The 21,638-nt window shown below is 45.7% G+C and overlaps 1 protein-coding gene across 1 annotated transcript in view; it reads right to left on the reverse strand.

Moving 5' to 3' along the window:
- Positions 1-21,638, reverse strand: part of CUNH1orf115 (chromosome unknown C1orf115 homolog) — a 231,092-nt gene that overhangs the window by 192,242 nt on the left and 17,212 nt on the right. The window lies entirely within an intron of this gene.

The raw sequence follows: 21,638 nt of genomic DNA on the forward strand, positions 1-21,638 counted from the left end.
GCGTTGGTGGCAACCCCGTCTGTCCGTGGCAACCCCGCCCACTGCTTGCGCACCGTTTCCACCTCAAGCCCGATTCGGAAATTTTGGAAGATTTGGCAACCAAATGGCGCCCATTTTGTTCCGTTAGAATATTGCCACAAGATTCATTCGCCGGAATGTTTGGGAGACAAACCCATCGGCGCGTGTGTTGTGTCCGCGTCGATCCCGACCTGGTGCTGGGAAAACGAGCGCGAAAAATAGAAAAAGAAACGGGAATAGAAATAGAGATGACAATAATAAAACTAAAAATAGGAATTGAGATACAAATTTAAACGCAAACACCGATGAAAATACAAATGGAATACATAGAAAGAACATTTTTATTGCCGTTTCCACAAACGGAGGCGCGTTGCTGCCGCCGTGAGCGGGTCCGGAGTCATGCGGTCGCGGATTTGCTTTGGTTTTGTTTCAAAAAATCATTCTTATTTTTGAAAATAGCATTCAAAATTCGGCGCCTTCCCAGGGCCTGACGGCGGAGCGGTGCCCTCCGCAGGTACGGAGCAGCCGCGCTTTGTGCCCGAGGCCGAGCGCGCTCCCGGGGCGGTTGACTGCGCTCCCGCGGGCACGGCTTCGACTTGCGTAGGGTCTCATCAGCGCCGCTGAAATGAGAATGATAATAACCGATGCCCAGACGTGGCCGAAAGCGAGAGAAAAGCGAGAATGGCTCCGCTCCGAGCTTCTCCCGTGCTCCCCTTCCCCGCATCCCCCCGCGCTGCCGACCCCGTTGCGGCTCCGCCGCTCCCACTCCGGCCCAAACGAGTCTGCGCCCACCCGTGGTCCCGCGTCCCGGCCGGGCCGTGCCCCGCACCACTGCGCCCAGCGGCAACGAACGCCGCTGCCCCCGCCCCGTCCTTTCGCGGGGGGAATATTCAGTCATCATTACACCGGCCCCGGCCCCGCGCGTGTATCTGTTCGCCTGTTTTCCCCCTTTTATTCCCGGAGCCCGCAGCAGTGCCCGCTGCCCTCGGGGCGCGCAGCGTTGCGCGGCCGCGCAGCCCCCGCGCAGCGGTGCCCGAAGGCTGCAGGAAGCGCGGGGCTCGCTGCAGCCCGGGTCATCTCCTGTTTTTAAGAGAGGTTCCAACTCGGACTAAATGAGCGGATGTGCCTGCGAGATTTGTCCTAAAATAGAAGCGGCTTCAGTATTTTAGGATACAGCAGAAATCCTTATTTCTTCCGGAGAAAAACTTCATAATGAGCGTGAGCACTTCCCTTTTCAATATTTGTGCAACTTTATCTCGACCAGCAAGTTGCTTGGGTGACGCAAATCCGCCCTTGTGTATTGCAACTACAAAAATAAATGCGAGGAAATCAATTCCCTTCTAGCAATGAAAACACAAATATACAGCTGCGACTTTCCCCTTTAATCTCGCTTTCCGAGGGACTCGAGAAGGAGGCGAATGGACTGGAGATGATGCGCTTTTTATTTTTTTATTTTTTTCTTTTATTATTTTTTTTAAGCGGAATTGAGTCCCGAAGGACTTTTGTTATTGTTTTATCTTTCTTGCTTACTTTATTTATTTTTCCCCGAGACAGAGACAGGAGGAGGTGGAGAACAACCTCCCGAGCTCCTCACGCCCGCAGCTGGGTGCACCCCGCACCGCCGTCGCTGCTCGGAGCATCCCGCGATGGGCCGGGCCCCCCCGCACCCCCAGCTTCCTGGGGCCGGGCCTCTCTCGGCCTCCCCCCGTCCCACCCCGACGTTCTCTCTCTCTTTTAGGCTTAAATACGTCTTATTTTTGTTGTTCTGTCTATACCAATGGATAGAAACGCGTAGATACAACACATACAAACTCCTGCTTTCTCTAGAGGACCTTATTTTTTAATCGCTTCGCACGGCCCCACGGATTCCCCTGGTGTAACGCGGCCCGAGCAGCCCCGCCACCCCCCTCCCCCCCCCACGGCCACGGCCGCGCTCTGCCGCCACCTGCCGAGGGCACTGAGCCGGGGGCTGCGTGCTGCTCCGCGTCCGCACCGCCGTGCTACGGCCGTTGGCACTTCTTCCTTTCTTCCCTCTTTTTTTCTCTTTTTTTCTCTCCTTTTTTTCTCTATTTCTTTTCTATTTTCTCCTCTCCTCTCCTCTCCTCTCCTCTCCTCTCCTCTCCTCTCCTCTCCTCTCCTCTCCTCTCCTCTCCTCTCCTCTCCTCTCCTCTCCTCTCCTCTCCTCTCCTCTCCTCTCCTCTCCTCTCTTTTTTCCTTTTCTCCTTTCTTTTCTTTCATTCTTCATTTTTTTCTTTTCTTTCTTTCTTCATTTCTATTCTTCCTTCATTTCTTTTTCTTTCTTCCCTTCTTTCTGTCTTCTCTTTTGCTCTTCATTCCTCTCTTTCTCTTTTCCTTTATTTTTCATGGAAACCTGCAGCTACCTCAATCCTATATATATATATATAAACAAACATCAAGGTAATAACTAGCATCCCCACAGCCCTGGGAAAGGAAGCTGTGTGCTGCAGGACAGCCGGGTCAACACGGTCCCTTCCTCAGGGTTTCCTTGCGGTTGGGTCAGGCAGTTCTGCTCTATGTGCCAGCATTTGAGAAACCTATTTTCAGGCATTTGGAGCTGTGATCCTGTAGTGCTGTTTAAGCTGCTCAGAGTCAAAACACCAGTCTCCCATCAGCCTGCAGAAGATTAACTTCACCTGGAAGAAAAACTTTTCTGCTGCCATCCCCTGAGCTCTCTGCTTTGGCATCACAGCTCCGTAGGTTACACCACCTGTGCAATGCCTGAAGATTGTCCCTGGGATTTTGGAGGCCACAGAAGCAGAGAGGACTGCAGAGAGCCCCTGCAATTAGCCCCAGCAGCTGATGAGAGGTGACGTGGCAGCAGTGCTGTCCCACTGTGCTGTGCTGGGGATGCACACACCCAGCTTGCTTTAATGGGGCAATTGCCATTCCTGGAGCAAGGCATTTTCCAGTGGTTTCGTTGGAGTAACTCCACCAGTTTCCTCCATACAGATGGCTTGTGCAGTAATGCCTCCTGCCATGGCCCCTGCAGTAGCAATACCTTGAAGGTGCAATGCTTAAAGGACATCCAGGATTGAAGGAGGAGATACTAAGGACCACGTAAGAAAACTGAGAGTAAGAAACAATCTACAACTTCTTGTCAACAGCGGTGAGAAATGCAGGAACACTGGAAACAGAGCTATCAGAATGCAGGCTTATCTACAGCACAGACAGCCCATGCACAAACCCAAGATTCTAGGAGAAAATCACTCTTTAAAACTTATTTTATCTGCGAATGGTTTTGGGGTTTCTTCCACACTCTGAATGGACTTAAACAGTGGGCACCAGCCTGGTGGGCTTTAGACCAGTCCTTTCCCTGTAAGGAGTACACCCTGGCATAACAGTGCTGTCACAGCCCTTAAAGAACCCCTTCAGGACCCTTTTACCCTGAAGGAAATGTGTCCTCTCCCTGGGTACTGCCCACTTGCTCTGTGCCTTTGGTGATGGAAACATGGTCAGTGGCCATGGCCATGCACCCGAGGGTCATTTCCCACAGCCCCTCTCACACATCATTCTGCATCCTGGTAACAGTGGGCTGGCTGCCCTTAGCTCAGCCTGAACAGTTATAAAAGGGCACTTTGATTTTATTTCTGCTAGAGCACAACACCACGAGGTATTGGCTATCCATTCTGCAGCAGTGAATTTCAAAGGTTTGGTACTGGAGGTGTCTGCACTCACTGTCCTCACTATGTTGTCCCATTTCGCAGCTCCTTGAGGCACATCCTGGCACTGTGAAACAGAGACAAAAAAAAAGGAGAAGCATCCAGTTTTCCCTCTCATTTGTCACCATGACTAACCCACATGATTTTTCCCTTGACCCTAGATGTATAGAACTTTTCCACTCCGAGTTCTTCTTTCCCAGCTCAGCAGCCCTCCTTCACCTCAGGCCTGAGTGCTGCTGTGAGCACCAGCGTGCATCCACTCAGCCCAACCTCGCACAACGCAGTGGTGAAGGCAATACCGCGCTGCATGTGTTCCTGAATGCTAACAGAGCAGCACCCTCTAGTGCAAAAAAAAAGGAAAATCTGCAAACCCATCAAACCTCAGGGTCGGTGTATGACTGCTAGGCTAGACTCGGCCGCTGGGCTTTTCTCTCCCATACTCTGAAGCTGTCGCAGGTTTCCTTCTCTTGGGTCACCTCTCTGTGCTTCACGCACCCATTGGATGCTGGAAATTACCTAGCTCCCCAGCTTTCCCTTCATTCTTAGCTACTTCCATGGGTTCCATCATTTTTGTTGGATATTAGGAGATATTTCTTCTCGGAAGGGCAGTGAGGCAGCAGAACAGGCTGCCCAGGGAGAGCTGGTGGAGTCAACGTCCCTGGAAGTGGTCAAGAAAAGAGTAGATGTGGCACTGATGGACATGGCCTAGAGAGGTCACAGGCATGGGTTGACTGTTGGACTACATGATTTTATTGGGCTTTTGAACCTTGATTATTATATGACTTTCTGGTTTGGGAACACGAAGTTCCCCTTAGGCTCATGCCATTGCACAGCCCCAGAGTGGGTGTAAGGGGTGCAGGGTCCCCCTGGGATGCAGAGTTGAAGCAGCAGGGCTGTGCCGTTCCCCACGTCCCAGTGACCCAACACACATCACAGGAGTTCATGAAAAGATGGAGCTTCCCTCTCACACTCTAAAAATAACGTTGAGTAAGCAGCTGCATGAGATTTCATAAAAATTAAAAATAAACATACCTGCTTAATCAGAGGTGGAAATTTTCTCTGACATTTTAAGGCCAGGGCTTCCTTTCCTTGAGAGCTGGGACTGAGCTCGGTGGGGAATTGGAATACATCACAGTGGGGCAATGCTGAGACTGGGGGCCAGCACGTGCCCGTGGGCCCACTCCTTGGGCTGGCACATCTGGATACAGCTTCTGGGAGTGGAAGGGAAGGGGATGGCTCGTGATAGTTGCATAAAATCCCCAAACCTGTAGTGTTGGAGAGAAGGAACAGCTCTCTGCCTCCTCAGTCCCCACACTGTATTTCACTACTCTCTTCAAGTGAAGCAAACATCATTATTTCCCGTTAGGTGTTCCTGGTGCAAGAGGTTTTCATTGAAAAACAGCTCTTCAATGCTAATGGGAATTATGCTGCTAGCATGATTTATATTAATAAGGCATGTGCAATTCTTTTGTACATTCAGACCCAGATGGGAAATGGGATTTTTTTTGGTTCTTCCACACAGCATCTGATGAAGTGCTCCGAGCACACAATTTAACAAGCCATTCTCCTCTGGCCTTACAGATGAAAAATAGTCCGTTGTGTCAGCTCCTCAGATGCCTATTTTTACACCTTCTGTTTGTTCTTGGTCTGACGTTGTTAATCACAATCCCACCAAAGCCCTATTGTTCAGCTCTTCAAGAAGAATGTTGTTATATTGACTGTTTGTGCGTCAGCCCAGCTCTCTCTGGAGCTGCACTTGGATGAAATTAGATAATTTCCATTAGTAGAACATGCATTATTAGTCCCCAATGCCAAATCGAAAAGAGAGCCAAGATTACTATTTCTGGCCATGTTCACCTCAGGAAGGAACCTTCTCAGCTTTAATGGGATTTTGCTATTGTTGGTTGCCTTCTGTTTGACACCGTGCCAGCAGGGTTAAAAATTGTTTAGAAAGCTGCATGAAATATAATAGAGCCCGAGCCATTTGCTGCAGCACATTCCAGCGTGATGTTTATTTTGAAGAAAAAAAAAAGGGAAAAAAATTATTGTCCTTGGCAGAAAAAAATCCCACTAACGCGACTCTGAGAACATACGCTTCTTGTTGCCGCTGTGTTTTCAAAAATTGCTGCCAGTGTTGGCACGTTATGGACAGAGGTGATAAATCTAATGGTATTTATAATGAATGACACGACGTGTGGAAGGGGACTGCAGGCACAGGCGGCATCATCGTGACAGGAAAATAAGCCAAGGGATCCCAAAGATAAAGGTCAGGACCCACATTTGTCAGTACAACATGCGTCTTCGTCCCCCACAGCTCTGTCTTCTCTTCTGCTGCTCTGTCTTCCCATCTGTAAAGAGGGCCCAAGCACACATCACTACCACCCAAAGGAATTCAGGGATGGTGCCGGGCCCTCTGCTCCACCCAAGGGGCGGCCTTCATCCCTCCAGTCTTCCTGCACCTGGGGAGGTTCTCTCTGGGCGTCAGCCTGAGAGTGGAGCTGGTGAATTCTTGCCCCTGAGCTCCCCCAGGCCCACTACTGCTCCATATAGTACTGTTTTGTTCTACGAATGCTGTCTTAAAATAATTATTAATGAAAGCAGAGTTGACTTTGGAGCGAAAGTTTCCGGTTACTTGGCGTTTCCAAAGTGTGAGCTATCTAGGGGTAGTGAAATGCGGTGCATTTTTTGGATGGGATCAGGATCCAAAACACATTTTCCTTCCAGGCTCCTTTGGAGCTCAGAGCCAGACCCACCTTTACTGGACCCTTGTCTATTCAAGTCCATAAGAAGCTGAGCAAATAGAACAAACACTCATCTTTAGGAAAACAAATACAGCCAGCAACCTTCAAAGCCTTTGGACAAGGATCTTCTCCACAATGCAGGCGCTATCGTCAGGCCCTAAGCCGGAGCACACTTTGTTTACGTTATCCCATTGTTTGTTTCTATTTTAACCCACAAACACTGACTGACTGCAGAGCCTTGGCTTAAACCATCCGCCCAATAATTGGAAATATGGCAGACATCTGCCAACGTGCTTCCTCCTCACAAAGCTGCTACCTGCCCAGCCCAAAGCTGCTCCACCACCAACTGCAGCCCACAGAACCTCGTGTCCCCCAGATCCTATACTTACTGCCCTGCTCTCAGTACAGCCCTGCAGCCAGCCTCTCAGGCCACGTCAGGCTGAGCTCTGTGGGTTCAGACAGCTCTCAGGTCCCTCTTTTCCATACTGCTCCAACAACATCCACCCCACAATAAGCTCCAGAGCTGATGCAACACGGGAAACATTCCGAAACTGGAGGTAGGACGGAAAATAATCTGTGTTTACAAGGCTGGGGGAGCTCATCTGCACCCTGGCTATCTCCTCACATAAAGCATTTGTCTTCTCCACGACCTTTTTTTATTTTTTTTCTCTTCACGCTGTGAAATGTTCATTGTCTCCCGCTAAGGCGAGCTTGATAAGGATCTTGCTGAGAGAGGCTTTTAGGAAAACCCATTGCTCCAAAGAGGAACAAACCATTGTAGAGACAGCACTTCAAAGTCAGAGCAGTATCTTGTTTTTCTGCACCAAATAAATAAATAAAATGAAGATGAACAATGTGTTTCCATTTACTGGGGAGTGTGGGAAAATCCAGGTCTCATCAGGCTGGAGACAGGGCAGCAGATGCTGACTAAGAGACTGGAAATTGTGGACGGCAACTGAAGGAATTTGGGGTGAATAATGCCAGGGAGTGGGGCGGTGCTGTTGGCCTCAGACCTGCTCCTTTGGGCTTGGCTGGATTCATAAGAGCAGACACGTGGCCTCAGTCAGACACATCAGCCCGAGGGCAGCGTGGGTTGGTCCAGCACAATCCATCCATTGGTGGTGGTGGTGGGATGCTGATGCTGCAGCCCTATCCAGTGCCCTGAGCTCAGCCCAGCTGCTCAGGGAGGAACACACCAGCAGCTCTGTTAATACTTTGATTTATGGATAATTACCACATGATTTTTTTTTTCTTAGTTGCTGAGGAAGGAAGAAAAGAGCAGGAGAGATCCCATCCTTTGGTGCTATGGGACTTAGTGCTGTTTTAATAATAATAACAAAATATGGAGGGAAAAAAAATAACCCTCAAAAACTGCAGTGTATCAGCATGTTTTTAAGGTTGGTGGGAAAAAAAAGACCTTCTGGTCCCAGTGGTATCAGCGAAGACAGCATCTATTGGGCTCTAGTTCTTAAAAAGAAATCTGAGTCATGCAGTGAGCACCCAGCTCAGCTCATGGCTGGGGAGGGGAAGCCAGCTCCAGCCCCTTGCCTCATTACAACCTCTCCAAAATTAACACATCTTCAGAGCTGATGAGACACGTGCTGTTGGCTCAGGAGGAGAGGGAGGATGGGGGGGGGGAGGGAGAGGAAGGGACATTTTTCTTCTATCTCACTCCAAACCTGCTAAATTCAGCTCTGCACTTGCTGAAGAGAAGAACGAGACATCACACTCCACCTGGCAAGATAATTTTTCCCCCAGTCATCAAAGGCTGGAAAATGGGTGTCTACACTGCAGGAATTTCTCTAAATAGGTGATGACAGTTACAGCCTTATTCACTTTTCCACTATTTTAAGATTTAAGTGAGCCTCCCGGTCTGTGCAGCACTGCCCACAGAAAGGCTGCAGTGCAAATGAGGGAGCAGGCAGAGCTCCTGTAGGGAAGGAGTGCTGGGTGCACACACATACATCATGGGAGCATGGGTGTGGGCCCTAGGCAGCCTGAGCTGCGGGTTGGGCCTGGGTGGTCCCTTCCAGCCCAAACCATTCTAAGGGTCTATGATTCTATGATACCCACACAGGGAAAAACACAGCCCCTGGCCTTTCCGAGCAGCTTTAGTCATTGGGCCTCAGTTGGGCCAGGTTAAAGGAAAGTGCTGTTTTGTGGCTGAGGGGAAGGCCTCATTTCCAAAAGAAATCAGTGGTATTGGCTGCTAACTACATCGTCCGACGGGGTCCATCCTAAAGGGATCTCAGTGGGACATTCAGTGGGCCCTGACATTTCTGAAGCATCAGCCCCTTTGAGTGTCACAACATGAACAGCACAGAAGGGAACCAGACAGAATGACGGATACTTAGAAGTAAGAGATTGGAAAAAAAGATTGGTTGAGATTTTGCTTTTGTTTTTGCTTTGCATGTCACCCACTCTCACAGACATAGGACAGAGTTCCCTGAGGTCAGGATCCCAGAAATGAGCCTGATGAGAACTCACTTCAGACCCATCTCGACAGGCACTATATAGTCCTCCTATTCACAACCAGTCCTCCAAAATTTAAACACACATTTAAGAATAAATAGTGTACGGATGATGCACAGGAACAGCTTGCTGCTTCTCTTTCTTTTATTATTATTATTTTTAAATCAACGAAACAGCCTTAAAGAGGCCCCCTTGAAAAAGCACAGTTAATTTATTTTTCTTGGAAACTTCCAGTGTCCTCAACTCCTTTTAGATGCATGAGAGGTGAATGATAAAGTCAAAGCCATTCTCTTTGTACAGAACATCTTTGCTGGCCATGAGCCACATGGAGAGGAAAAGCAAAATGCAATAAAACCCACCGGAGCCATTGTGTGCAAGCAGGCCTGTGGTGAGCTGCTGGGAAGTCTGCTGGGTTGAGGAGAGGTCTCTGGGTAGGGATGGGAGATGAGGCAGGGTGCAGATTGGGGCAGCCAGAAATAAGGGCATATAAACAGCTCGTGAGACAAATCCAGCCCTCATATGGACAGGTGCCACAGGTTCAACCCTATCTGCCCCAAGCCAGAGAGCTGACCCCTCCTTTCTGCCATTCCTCCAAGAGTAGGAAATTCACATTGCTGTTTGCTCATCCCTCCTTGGTACCACTGCAGCCCTGGAAAGCTATGCTGGCACAGTTGGCTCAGCCATCTTCACTGACGGCTGGCACAAAGTAGGATCAAACACGTGGCAAGTTGCTGGCCTCATCCTTACAGAACATCAGGCAAAGAGCACCTGGGAAGGTTACAGCTACATTTTGTTATCGTTGGATCAGCATAAATCAGCATAAATAATTTAATTCAACTGTGCAATTAATTTGTCTGCAAGAGAAATGTGAGATGCAAACTATCACTCTGTATCGCTCCTCTACCTTGCTCAGGACAGATACAAGTAAGGCAGCAAAAGGAACAGCAGGATTCACCTAGGGTTATACAGGATATACCTACTGAAGCTGCTACCAAAACAAATTGCCTTAATTGCTCATTTCCTTTTTAAAAAGTGACTTGTATGGTCTTGCAAATTGTCTCTACACCTGATTCTGTCAAGGAAAAGTTTGAAATCTCCACTGTGGGCCCACATAACTCATATAACATATCTGCTGACTGTGGCTTCGGAATCACCCTGTTGGACTGCCTCAAATTAAAAAAAAGACCAAAGAAAAAGAAGCCAGAAAGAACATTCACGTCACAAGTCACATCTGCTCCTGTAATTGCTTTCCTGCTGGCTCTTTGCAGTGCAGAAGGAAGCCTGCCAGAGCTGGTATCCAACAATGCAGTACGAGTCACCTCCCTGAAAGCTCCAAGCTTTCTGAAAGGGGAAAACGTGGTGTGCAGCTGAGGCACGGTGCTCTGCCGCAAGGACAGAGAAAAATCAAGCACTTGGCTTGGAGCACATGCTTACAGATGGCTTCCAGGAGAGGAATGCTTAGAAACCTCCTTGGTGAGCTTCCTACGTGTGTGCACAGCCATGTGTGCACGGTGCCCAGGCCGCTGCCAGTCTTCTCCAGCACAGAAGGAATACAAGGCAGGGTCTATTCACTACCTCACCAGAGCAGAAACGTACCTCCAAAGGCAGCAAAAAGTTTTTTCCTTCCCTGCACAGCAGCCACCACTCATGTTCCATATTTTAATTCCTTTGGGTGGCATTTGGTCACAACGGTGGTGGGCTCCCATTGCCCTTGCCAGCAGCATCCCAACACTGCACTGGATCCACATTCCAAGCCTTTCCTGGCACTGGATAGAGTGGTGGCATTGCTGCTGTGTCTCCTGCAGGGAGAAGGTTTTGGCCCCGTCCCCACATCAGCTGTTGGGAGCGGGCGGCAGTGACTTTCCCAAACAGCTGTAAAAAGCATCTGCCAGGAGCACTGCATCCAGGCATTCAGTGTGACTTTTAGCACCAGGTCTTCAGGGAGTGATTCCCGTCAAGCCCTGAGCATCAGTCCCATTTCATTCATCTTAATTTTCTGCTTTTACTTCAAGCAAATCTAAAAATTATTCCAGAACTATTGTTTAACAGACGTACGATAAATCAGATGCTGCGAGGGGAGGGTGCTGCTGTTCTCTGAGCCAAACACATTCCGTATATCCTGGATGAAGCTGGTGATCATCAGGACAAGCATTACGTTTCAGCTTTGCTTGGGCCTGGAGGCAGTGGATGGTGAGAGGGTCTCCATCTGGAGTCATTTTATGGCACTGGGACAGTTCTCCTCCAGCAATAGTCACTGCCTGCTAATATAAAAATACTTAGAAGTAAAAGCAATACATTTTATTAGGTTGGTAGGAGGGGGAAAAAAAGCTCTATTCAAGACTTCCATTAAATTTTATGAATATCTCCAAAGAGATTTATTTTTATAACAACATTGAACCAGAGGAATAAAACCCAAATTTCTTGACACTCACAATTATGATTTCTCACCAGTGTCTGCAGCCAAGGCCTGCTCACTTTGCCCCATGAATGGCCTCTTTGAAGGCCAGAGTCCAACCCTAAATAGTGGGATGTCTCCACACCTGATACGTGGCTCACCTGAGCTCAAGTTTTGGTGCTACCAAAGGTTTCCTGCATCACCTTTCTGCCTTTCTCCACGCTTCTGGCAACCTCCTCTCACCGGCTGGAGATGTTCAGACCAGCTCTTACAGTTCAACACAGCCACAGAGCCATCCCACCTCAAACCCTGGTCTACAATAACCAGATGCTGACTCGTAGAATCATTAAGGTTGGAAAAAAAATCTCTGAGATCATCTAGTCCAACCATCAGCCTATCCCCACCATGCCCACTAAAAATGTCTCTCAGTGCCACATCTCCACGTTTCTTGAATACCTGCAGGGATGGTGACCCCACCACCTCCCTGGGCAGCCTGTGCCACTGCCTCATCACTCTTTCTGAAAATTCTCCTCATATCCAACCTGAATCTCCCCTGGAGCAACTTGAGTCTTATCACTGTTACCTGGGAGAAGAGGCTGACCCTCATCTCACTACGCATTTTGCCTGGGAGCTTTGTATTGTTGCCCAGCTACATGCCCAGAACATGCCCTTTTTTTTTCTTTTGCCCACTTTATTTTTTTTGTTGTTGTTAGTAAACCTCAGCCCCACGCTGACCACTCAGATGCCCATCTTTTTAAAACCCTGCCCAACTCCTAGCCCCTACTGTCTCCTGCAACAGAAAGCTCCTCTGCCCAAGCACGCATCGTACAGAAGTGCTTCCTCTAACCTGTTTCAAATTTGCTACTCTTTAATTTTGTTGAATGCCCCTTTGTTCCAGTGTTATATAAACGGCCCCACCAATCCATTTTCCCTAGGCTATTTATTAATTTTGTTCCTGTCTTAAAAACCTAAATGTTCAAGAAGAAAAAATAAAATAAATGAAAGAAAAGCTCCCCAGGAAATTGTTCTAATAAAAATAATAATAATAAAAAAAGATTATTATACTTCATGGTGTGGCTTTGTTGTAAAGAAAAATAATGTAAAGTAAGTCGAGCATCACTGAGTCACCAGGACTGTGTATGAGGCAGACAGAGCCACGCATGGTGTGGGCACCCCAGACGTGGTACAAACAAAGCAATCCCCATGGCTGGGTTTTACAGTCAAAGGAGAAGGGTGAGCAGAACCCACTGCAGAAGGAATGGAGTACTGAATGACTCAGCTGTACCACAACAGCGTCCCCTGGAGCAGGGACACAGCTGGGATGGCAGGAACACATCCTTGCTGGGGCAGATGGCCGGGCTCCCAGCTCTGCTCCCAGAGCCAGCGACCCAAGTCCCCAAGGGTGCCATGTGCCGTGCGTGGGAACATGGGAAAAGTCATATTTAAGAGAGGACCATTTTTTCATCTGGCTGTTGCATCTCTCTGCTTCCAGCTCCAAAGAGAGCTTCCACGTACGATCAGCAAAACCACCCCTAGGTATCTTCTCTTCCAAACTGCCCACAGATGCTTCCAACTTCAGAAACACACAGTGCCCAGGTACCGTGACTCCACGTCCCCCTGATGAGCTAGGGTCCCTCACCTGTAGGCTTGGAAGCAGGAGCAGGCTGAGCCCGTCCCCTGTGTCTGACTGCCCTCTACCCGACAGAGCAGGACGTGCACCAGCAGCTCGCCTCAGAAACCAGTGCCTTCCATTATGAAAAAAAAAAAATGAAAAGAAACGTGTCCAGCCCTTAGGACATACCCTGTCTAGTTTCTCAAGACTCATGCCACAGTGCCCCAAGTAAGGAAAATGTGCCACTGTGAATGTTTATAACATCTGATTTAATGTTATGCAGCTTCTCTCAGCCATTATCCAGAACAAATACTTCAAGATTTATTACGTCCTTCCCTCCAGGGCCTTAAGCAATTGTACTTGATTAACTCTGCAGTTAAACAGCACCAAGCAGAAGCATGGCAGTTTTGCATCCAGAAGCAGACCATGAGGATTTAGGCCTAAAACCAGAAAGATGACCTTTTAATTGTGTTGGTCGCTCCAAAAGTAATACCTCCTATTTATTACCATGGAAACTACAACAGTCAGAAAGAGCACAGTAACACTGTTTGATAGAGCAAATTGTCAGCTACGAAACACTAGTTTCCACATAATCAGCACTGTTAGGCTTTGCATTTTCACCAGCTGTGAACAAAAGCCTGCATGCCACGTTTCTACAAATCTGCATCAGCAGAGGTGAATATTGTCAAAAGGCACCATCCATTGCCTCACTGTCCTCACATCCACTCTTTGGTTTCCATAAACATTCAGCAAGTGTCAATGAATGCCAATGGGAGTCATTTATTTTTTTTTTTGCATGGAGGAATGTGGTTCCACTGCTTTGCTTCATATGCACGTCCATGTCAGATGCCATTGTGTCAGCCTACCCCTCTGCTGCCATCTGTTCCACGGCAACAACACGTAATGGAATATCGGTGGGAAAGTTCAGCCTCTTCTGTCATAACACCAATACTCATCTCTGACACAGTGGGCTAACAAAGCAAAATAGGAGGCATAACTTTTGGAGCATCCCTCACTCTTAGCACTCTTTATAGAAGTAAATATCTGATCCTTCTAGAAAGAGTGCTAAGAATGAGGGCTGCTCCAAAAGTAATGCCTCCTATTTTGCTATTTCTTCAGTACCATTTTTCAAAGGGCTGAGCACTTCTAGGGCATTTCTCCCATAAGAATCTCTTTGGTCAGCTCACTACCTCCTGAAAGAGAGCAAAAACCAACTCTGCCCAAGCTCTGCACAAGAATGGCCAGATTTAGCTCAGTTCTGCTTCCTTTCCAGTCACACTAAGGACTTCTGAAAGCATCCAAGGAAAGGTGCAAGCAAAGGCAGAAGGCAAAACTGCCTGTGGTACACACTTAATGAATTTACAGAAGCAAAAGCAGAAAAGAGCACTTCTAGACATCAGCTTTGAAGAGCAATCAGAAACTGCAAGCATACTTTATGTCATCTCTGCAGGGGCTGCTTCAGTTAACTATAATGCACAGAATTTATTGCAAATTAAACTGTTTGCTGTATGAGGCAATTTGCAAGGACTGTCATTCTCACGGTGCTTTTTTGCTGTTGATTTTTTTTCTAAGTATTAAAAACCCATCAAAACAATATTAATTGAATGCTCCCTTTGCCCTTTTGTATCCTCAAAGACATTTACACATCTTTGAGTAACAGAGAAAAACGACCGAGATTGTTTGCATCTGAGGGGTCATTACTGCTCCACAATACCCACTGGAAAACACACGTTAACAGTGTTTTGACAATAATGTATTTGAAGCCTCACCAAGAAAAAAAAAATCACAGTGTATAGACTAGAGCTTCAATTGGTTTGAAATATAGCCCAGCATTTGTCTTGGCTGCATTAACAAGGTCTGTTTTACCAATACATTTATATTTATGGTGAGTAAGGGCAGATTATAGTTGTTAAAATTCGTCCTCCTGACATGAAAACACTACTTTGTCATTAATACATTTTGTAGTATAAACTATGATGTCAGGTCAATGTAAAGGGTAAAAACTTTCCTAAAGTATGCACACATCATTTTTTTTAAAGCTATTGAGCCTAATGGAATAACAAAGGTCATAATAACAAACCATTACAGCTTTGGTCTTGGCAACTATGTCCACAGAAGAATCCTCCAAGAAACAATCATCATTTCTCCAATGTTATGGCATTAGGACGACAGGAATGGTTCACAAATGAGTCATGTGAGCCCAGAAACGCAGTAGCTATGTGAAAGCTGAGCAATCAATTATTCGTTTGTTTACCAAGAGCTTTCTCAGCTGACATTAACCAGAACTTCTTAAAAAGAACTTTACAGCTGTCCTCGGATGTCCCATGAGGCTGTGCTCAGGGGCAGATTGCTTAATTTCTCAGTAAACAATCTGGTATTTTTATTGAAATAACCAACAACGTATGAACTAATTAATAGGGTTCAACTCGAGACCCAGCAGGTGGCAAAATAGCAGAGACCCGGGGCTGGAGTGGTGATAAGATGGGATAAGGGGTGGGGAAAGGGCATCCAAGCAGTCAAAAACCAGCTCTTGCTCAGAGCTCATAACATGACATCCCAAAAGCCCAGTAAGCTTTCCTGCACATGGCTTACTGAGGATACCCATGCACGTTTAGTCATGTTAATGTGTTAATACATTCAAGTACTCGGCTCTAACTGATTACACGACATTTTTCTTATATCGTAGTGCAAAAATAAAATAATCTCACTTTTGGTATGTGCTTTAGCACTTCTAGAGAGGCTATCTCTATGCACTCTGAGCATGTTTATTAAACCCGCTGTCCCTCCTCTGTGGTTTATAAAAACAATGGATGAGTACCAGCAACCCCAGCTCTTGGTGGGAGAAGAGCTGGGCTTGTGCTGGTGCCAAGGAATGGTTTGGAGGGGACTGGGAACTCCTTCACTTCTGCAGCTGATCATGTCCAACAAGCCAGATACTAAAGATGCTCCTGTTACCCACCAATATATATTAATTATAATATAATGTCACTAACAGACAAATGAAGAAATAACCACTAACAAAGCAAAATGGAACTGTATCAGCTTTCCCGCACTGGCTGCTACAAAGAGGGAATTATGGAGAGTATGAAAATCCTGATAGCCATCACTCAGATACAGCCACAGCTCACATGGATAAAACACGTTATCTACCAATATGCTTTGATCTATTAGCACAGCTCCTTCTCAAGGTACTCTACCATTTGATAAAGAAGCCCGTGAAGAAGGCTTCAATAGCAGTCTGGATAGACTTACCTCTAAAAGCAGTCATCTCCTCTTCCAAGCACGTGAATTTACCACCTGATAATTTTCTTTTGGTGGCTACATATATGAGTTTAGGGATGGAGGTGCACAAAGCGCATAACACAAAGTCCAGGAGCTGATCCCAATCAGCCCCCATAACACAGAGTCGCATACACCTAGACTCCTTAAAAATAAATACATAAATCTGACTTAAGCTTTTAGCACTTCAGTTGATTTGAGCTCTTCACTATGAAACGTGCTGTAAATAAACACACTCACGGGAAGCACTGCTCATTTGCGCAAGTTCCGAGGGCTTACTCTGATGAAAGAATGAAGCAGCCATGAGCATGAAGTAAGAGCTATCACTCACAGCCATGAGCATGAAGTAAGAGCTATCACTCACAGCAGCTGGAACTTTCCCAAGGTCACATGTCCCCAAACACTCCCGCTGCTTTCGTTATCTGAGCAACAATCCCATCTGCAACAGACAGTAGGACACCGGATGGAAAGCTGACCATACATATTCATTCATTTTCTACAGTAACAATGAGTGGACAATATTATTTCTAATGCAATTCTAATATGTTAATGCAACCCAGTAGTGCTACACCAGTGTAACTACAGCAGTGTGAAAAGCTGCTGCCTCGACTTTCTCTGCCTAAAAACTGACCAGGAAAAACGCAAATCCAACTTGTATTTCTTTCACTTTTCAACACCCATCATTAAACTTTTTCTTGCACTTCCCAAGTGCTCCTTTCCTTCTGCTTGTGTTTTAGTAACGTTGTTCTGCTTGACAAAAGAGCTGTCCTGCCCATCATATTGTCTGCTTCCCTGCTCTGATGGTCTACATAGGGTCTAAAATAACTTCATTTCATGACCATTTTTCTAGTAGGAGCAGTAAGCTCATGCTGTAAACACAGCTAACAAAGCTTCAAGACTGATCAGTCACCTGGTGACAAGAGGAAAGAATAAATAAAACTTGGCAAGTTGTTAAGACCTGTGAAGGGATAACGCTTTTCCAGAGATTCATGCAACACAACCAGAAGGGAACGTGGCAGTTGTTTCAGAAATGCTCTGAAATATGGGAAGTACACGAGATAAAGCACTGAAGAGATAAAGCACTTCACTTTCTATTGAAAACAACAGCACAACTTCCATTGATATGTTGGGCAGCCAATTCCACAGTAAAGCAATTTCCCTGCACACAGCAAGGGAGATCCCTCCCAAGATCCCAGCTGAAAGAGATGGGTTTCCACCTACATAACAAGAGTGGCAACGCTCCCCAAAACGTTCATCCAAGAGGGATCCAAGCTCCAGTCACAGCCATAGAGTCAGAACAGGTGAGCAACACCTACTCTTTTCCAATGTGGTTTTAAAGAGTATTTATCCTTTATCACCGATTTAAGATCTTAAGTCTTGTATTTATTTAAAAAAGCAGAAGCATTGTCAAACAGCTGACAGTAAGAATAAAATGTGGCTTTATTTCATTGAACATCTGGAAAAACGTAAGGGTAGGAGAACAGTTTGCTGACAACAGTAGAGCTAGTACAGATTTAGGACCCAGCGTTGCCAAATCCAAACCCTCTCCAGGCAAGAGTGAAAGATGCTAAGCTAGATCTGTCCTCGGGGATGCTGCAAAGGACAACAGTCCCTCAAATTAATGATTCCCTTTCCTGGAAACCTACACTCTGTTACACTTATGGTGGCTTAAACTTCACACAGAGTCCTAAGATCAGACAGAGAGTTCAAGCTGAATTCTTTCATCTGGGTAAAGTTTATGAGTTCTGCAAGATGGTTGAAAGCAGGTAGAATTCAGCTGGTTTGCAACAGAACCCCCTACAGACACAACTAAGTCCACTACAGCAGACCATATCGGCACTCTGTGGATGTGGGACACAGCAAAACAGATCTTACAGCAAAATTTCCACTTTTCCAGTGCTGCATTTGTGTATATAAACAACACATTAACAAAAGCTAAAATGGTCCTTCTTGGAAAGTTTATCATTAAGACTTTAGGCTAAAAAGCTCACATTAAAAAAACAGAGCTCTGAAGAGTAAGCAACCAGGCTTAAGGTCACAAATCTCCGCAGTGATGTTCAACTAAAAGACATCGAAGAAAGACAAAGAACAAACAAAGCACACTGAGATCTCAAGTGAAATCCTACTCACCTAATTCAAATGACATGCTTCAGTTTGAGGTCTGACTCTTGGGTACACTAGATAACAGATGGACATCATTCTTAGGGTTAACAAACCTTTATATTTAACAGTACAAAGACAATACCTAAATCCCAGAGCAGACAAAAGAGCTACTGAAATGTGGAATGTCTCTGGAAACACAGAAAACACAAGTAAGAAATGAGTCACTCTAAAAGCAATTTCCAGTGAAAACAGAGGGTGAAAATGTACCATATTGTGCTGTGAGTTTTGACAAGTATAAATGAAAGCAGCAATGAAACCACACATTTGTCGTGCTCTCTAAATATGTTAGACTTCATTTAGTTTTCCATTGTGTCAACAGATAACATATGCCTTAGTATTACTGCTTCTTTTGGTTTTGGTTCTGTTCTTTTCCACAAGCAGGAAGAAGAGTTGTGATGATCTTGCAGGTCTTTTTCAACCTCAATGATTTTTATGAATCTATGATTGCCTCTACATCCCCATAGGACCAGCAGCTCCAGGACACTGCTCAACCACTGCCTTCTGACTGTGAAGTGTTGGCAAGGCACAGCTCTCACCTCCAGAGCATCTCACCACTCACATTTCACTCCAAGGAAGATAAGGAAGACTCCCACTGGGGCGTGGAGGAAGTAAAGAGGATTTTGGTCAGCTCTTTATTTCTTGGCACTGCTGAATGCCAAGGTTTTAATTTCAATCTAAGTACAGTCAGTCACGTCATCCCTCTGCCTGAGAGCTACGCAGTCCACTGGATGGAGAGCCACCACAAGTCTAGGAAAGATGTTCAACCTGAAGAAAAGGTACACTAAGGGACATGTATGACAAAGAGCACTTAAAATGTAGTGGTGAGGATGGAGGCTTAACGTGTAGAAAAAGCTTCCTTTAAGGTCCCTTACACCAAGTCATATTCCAGTTACTAAGACTGGAGAATGAAGCAAGGGACAAAAATAAGCAAAGAAAAATAAACAGAAGAAAAATAAAAGCTTTGTTCTGAAGTTTCAAAAGCTAATTATCACAAGGAAACATCTTCATCCAAGGCTGGGACAAGTTGTACTAATGTTACATCTTGCTGTATTTTACTGATGCCAGCAAGTTTTTAGTCCCAGGGATGTACCAAAAGCGATGCCTCCATCTTCAGTGGAAGTCTGCCAGGGAAGAAAAATATCCCTGCATGCATCTATAATGGGTTGTGGTGAGAATGAAACAAGAATAGCAAGCCAGGGAACCTTCACTTTTTTGCAGGAATGGAGCTTCCAGTCCCTTACTCAAGTTAAATGTCATTCAAAAGGATTTTCTCATGGGAAAAAGTAAGCAATCAGGAATAAAGTGGAAATTATTGCTATCTTGCCAGCTTGAGATGCCTTCAGATATTTGTTTGGGGCAGGGAAACCTGGCAAAAGCAAAGTATTTGATTATAAATGCAAATCATGCTACTTGGATATCAAAGTTTTCTCATACATTCAGAGACCAACGTGCATGCACAGAAATGTGAAGTGTTTTAAGTGTGAAGGAAATGCAATGTCCACATTATGCTGTCCCCTGAAGAAAGAGATAAAGGATAAGGGGAGAGGAAATAGCTTTTTCATAAATACATTTTATGGTGAGTTTTGTGATTTTGTAATTTATGGGAGAACACGCAGGCTGCACATCGGCCATCTGCAAATAAACCCAAACCAAACCAGTTGGCTGAAGCCTATTGTGAATACTGCATAAACATTTTTAGAATGCACTCAGTACAACTGCAGTTGCATCTAGACTCACCTGTGGGCCTGCTTCCTCCTCTTTTCAGCTCGTGCATCTCCAAGCCTTCCAATTCAGCCCCAAATCCACTCTGACAGCTCCCTTTAGCTAACCAGATAAAATACACTGGCCTCTCCTGCTTGGATTAAAGGAGGATATGTTAAACAGTAACTGTGGGAAGACCCTTCAGAAAGGGTATGTCATAGACATTTACTTCATCCAAATGTACTCCACTTAAAAAGGGCAAACAATCCCAAGGGGGCGAGGGAGGGCAGAAATTATGTGATATTAACAAATAGCTTTAAATATAGCCTTTCTTCAAAAGTAGCTGGCATCAACTGTATTTATTTACATAGAAAGTTCACTGGGGTAGGATCAGCTATTTTGGAGTTGCAGAAGGGTCAGAGGAATGCAAGACAAGCACTGGCATTCAAAGGACCATGGAAAATAGACACTCTTGTACAAACACTCACCTTGACAGAATTTCTTAGGTCTATACAACTCATTAAAAGATGCTGGCATATGGCTCTGTTACAGTTACACGTACTGAGTAAATAAATCCATTCATTGATCAGCAATACAACTTTTCTATGACTTGGAGCTGAGGCACTGGATTCTTCTTTCATAATCAACAAATCAAAGAACTGCTGCCCCAGAACAGATCCTCCCTGATGGGAAAGCACTGGCATCCAGCTGAGCAGATGGAGGGACCCTGCACCTCCCCTGGCTGAAGAGAAGACTGATGCCCATTTCTGATGCCTGGAAGTGTGCTGGTGGTGGGCTTTTCTTTCCTGTTGTTTTTTTGTTTTCCAGGTAGAATGACTGAAAGTTGTTGGTTGTTTTCAGGGGGACAGGGAGGAACTTAAGAATTTTTGATCTGAAAAAAACAAAGTTTGTAGATGCAGTAGCCCTCAGCTCTGCATCTGCCCAGTGCAGGGAATTTCTCAAAGATCTCAAAATGAGAATACAATTTAAGTTTCTAGAAGAAATCAGAAATTAATACTCTGTGGCAATCCTTTTTTTAAACACCTTTGCCACCTGGAGTAGCAAATGCCAAGAATCTCTTTTCTTAAATGGAAGTGGAGCAATGCCTCCGGGAGGCTTTTTTATTTTTTCCTCCTTAAGATGCAAAAATATAGCTCTTCCTCTTTTTCAGGGCAAGTTTTGACTTAAGGCTTAAATTCCCCAAAGACTCAAAGACCCCACTCAAATCCTAAGCAACTAGGAAATTTCTGCCAGTAAGGACTGTTCTTCAGTCTCACAGTTCTGCAAGAACTTCACTGCCCCAAGAATGATGTTTTAAATATTTGGCTTCATATTTGGGCATTTCCTATTTCACATCTCTTGTATTCACATCACTGTGAAAATAAGTAAGAGTGTGAGTCAAAGGGACATGGCCAACGTCTTTCCAGTGGTCTGTGGGGACAGGACAAGGGGAAACAGCAATAAACTTGAGTATAGGAAGCTCTGCTCCAATATGTGAAGGAGTTTCTTCACAGCGACAGAGCACTGGCACAGGCTGCCCAGGGAGGCTGCGGATTCTCCTTCTCTGGAGATATTCA

The sequence above is a fragment of the Cyrtonyx montezumae genome, unplaced genomic scaffold, assembly GCF_038088225.1.
Source record: "Cyrtonyx montezumae isolate F1298 unplaced genomic scaffold, pur_monq_1.0 scaffold_0, whole genome shotgun sequence".
Classification (NCBI taxonomy): Eukaryota; Metazoa; Chordata; class Aves; order Galliformes; family Odontophoridae; genus Cyrtonyx; species Cyrtonyx montezumae.